The sequence below is a fragment of the Garra rufa genome, chromosome 7, assembly GCF_049309525.1.
Source record: "Garra rufa chromosome 7, GarRuf1.0, whole genome shotgun sequence".
Lineage (NCBI taxonomy): Eukaryota > Metazoa > Chordata > Actinopteri > Cypriniformes > Cyprinidae > Garra > Garra rufa.
This window is the reverse complement of record NC_133367.1, coordinates 5,619,484-5,622,010: the sequence shown is the minus strand read 5'-3', so window position 1 is coordinate 5,622,010 and position 2,527 is coordinate 5,619,484. Positions and strand designations below refer to the sequence as shown.

At 32.5% G+C, this 2,527-nt stretch overlaps 1 long non-coding RNA gene across 1 annotated transcript; it reads left to right on the top strand.

Annotated features, from left to right (window-relative positions):
- Window positions 1-211: 211 nt before the first annotated feature.
- On the top strand, window positions 212-922 carry LOC141338701 (uncharacterized). Its single transcript, XR_012355870.1, has 3 exons — window positions 212-264; window positions 394-479; window positions 677-922. It is a non-coding gene; the product is annotated as an uncharacterized lncRNA (long non-coding RNA).
- Window positions 923-2,527: the final 1,605 nt, after the last annotated feature.

The following is a 2,527-nucleotide window of genomic DNA, read 5'->3' as shown; positions in this document are numbered from 1 at the left end:
AATGAGTGACTGTCACGCTCAATGCGTGACACTTGAGAGCCCTGCATTATTTTTAATCGGTGAGGTCACTTAAGTTACACGGAGCTTGAAAATGAGCTAAAACAATTCCAAACATGTGTTGATCACGCTAAAAATTACATGGTGATAAAAATTGTACTTTGATTTAGGAGCGTCAGATGTAAGTTATTTATTAATTATTTTAAAAAGGGTTTGACATCCAAACATAAGTGACACTGTATGAGGAGGATTAACGTTACTAAATTGGTATATTCTTCATATTGTTCTCATTTCTGCATTTCACCTATATTCTAGTTTGTTTATTTCTAATAAACCTGACATTGTATATTACATATTGTTGTCTCTGTGACAAACGGTTTATGTTCTTAACGTTAGATTCTTCCATGCTAATGGCAGTGCTGCAAAGTTGGAGCGGACCTCCTGTTGAAGAGCATCTCCAAGGCCAACCATCTGACTAGAAAGTAAAACCTCAAACACACCGTTTATTAATTAAATAAATAAATATATCAAAGAAATATCAAATATTTTTGAATTTTGAATGTGTATGTATTATGTAATGAGAAAACAAGTTGATATAAAAAAATACTGAGCACTATGAATATAAGAGACTCGTGTTATATTTATAACAATCATTGTTGATGTTTAAATTGTATTTCAGGGCAGTTTGAGAATGACAGATAAACAAGAGATGCTGTGTCAGTCTGGACATAAGTCCCAGATCCACCTTCCACACCAGACTTCTCATATGGATTGCTGTCTGCTATTTGTTCTCCTTAGTATTTGGTGCATGCAGATATTACTCAGGAACATGAACACAAATATTGCAAGAATAGGGAATGTGTCTTATTTAGGATATGAATGTTAATTGCTCTTAAACATAAAAAAAAATGTTTTTTACTGTTTTTTTTTTTTGTTTTTTTTTCACCTACTACTAAACCCGATCCCTAGTCCTACCCTTTTTGCTCTATTGATTACCATTTGTATAACCGTAGTTAAAACTGTGTTTTTGTAGCAAAACCATGGTTAAATTGTGGTTACCATAGAATTGCTATAATAACCATATATATTTTTTTAATTGTTCGTAACATACCCTCTGTTCTAGAGTCATATAATTTGGTGGGTCACAGAATTCAGCTACTGAATGAATCAGCACTGAATGAATGTTTTTCTAACTAACTCATTAATACAGTCTCTTGCTGCCATCTGCTGGTACAACAATGTAACCTGCAGTGAAAGCACTGAAAAATCGCTAACATACATTGTTTAAAATAAGGTATGCCAGTATTATAAAATATTATTGAAAAATAATAACCATTATAAAACATTAAACAAGTTCTAATTTGGATGTCATATACCTGTAATTTGTGTTAAAAATACCTAAAAATATAAACAATAGTTTTAGTGCACATGAGTAATAAGATTGCAATATGACTATTATTATAACTGCTAAAAAAAACAATTTGTAACTAGTTGAAATTAAATGCTTTGCATTTTGCAAATACAATTCTGCTTTTTTCTGTTAAAATATATATATGTCCTGAAATTTCTTGAAGTTTGTTAATGTGCTCATATTCAAATTTGCCTGGCTTTGCTAATTTTCATATGTTGTACTTTATTTTAAACCATTTCGTTTTATTGGTATATATTTATGCATTTGTCTTGTTTATGTATCATATTTTTATATTTTGTGAATAAATATGATGAGTGACAAAATTTGTGTGTATCAATTATTAGGCCTTCATAATAGGCTTATCAAATCGACGATGTCAGCAACGGTACAAGTAAGGTGAAATGTAAAAAAAAAAAGTGCTGGTAATAAGATCAATATACAGATTTAATATAGCATGTAACATACCAGTTTGGACGTGGTAAGTACGTTTTTAAAACGTTCGAAGGAGACATACATTTTTTGGGGACATTTTCCAGCGATATCGTATACTGTTTGAACTGAACTGACGATGATATCACTGAATTCATTGATGAACTGCCTTTAACTGAAAATTGATTGTTACAATAATGCGTTACTTACACACTATGGTGCTGTTTAAATACTGTGCAGTTGCTTTGACACAATCTGTATTGTAAAAGGCGCTATATAAATAAAGGTGACTTGACTTGACTTGACATACAGACGTGATAAAAACGTTTTTACAACGTTGTGAAAAAACGTATTTATAACGTTTAAAAAACCCGACATTTGTCGTATTAAATACGTAGAAAAAAAACGTTATCACAACCTTTTCACAACGTGAAAAAAACGTTTTTACAACGTTGTTGTGTTTGCTGGGTTATTATGTAAGGCTTCAATTTGTTTAGGATAAAACCTGTTATGCAAATTATGCACAAAGCGACCATGTTCGGGAATCAGTCGTGACTAGCAAGTTCGTTTCCACAACAATGTACACTATGGAGGTTAACCAGCGAGTTACGTAGTTGTACTGGAAACGCCCAGTCCAGCACCACTGCAAGGCGGCGCACAGGGGCGCACGCAGAGACGCATCTCTTCTTG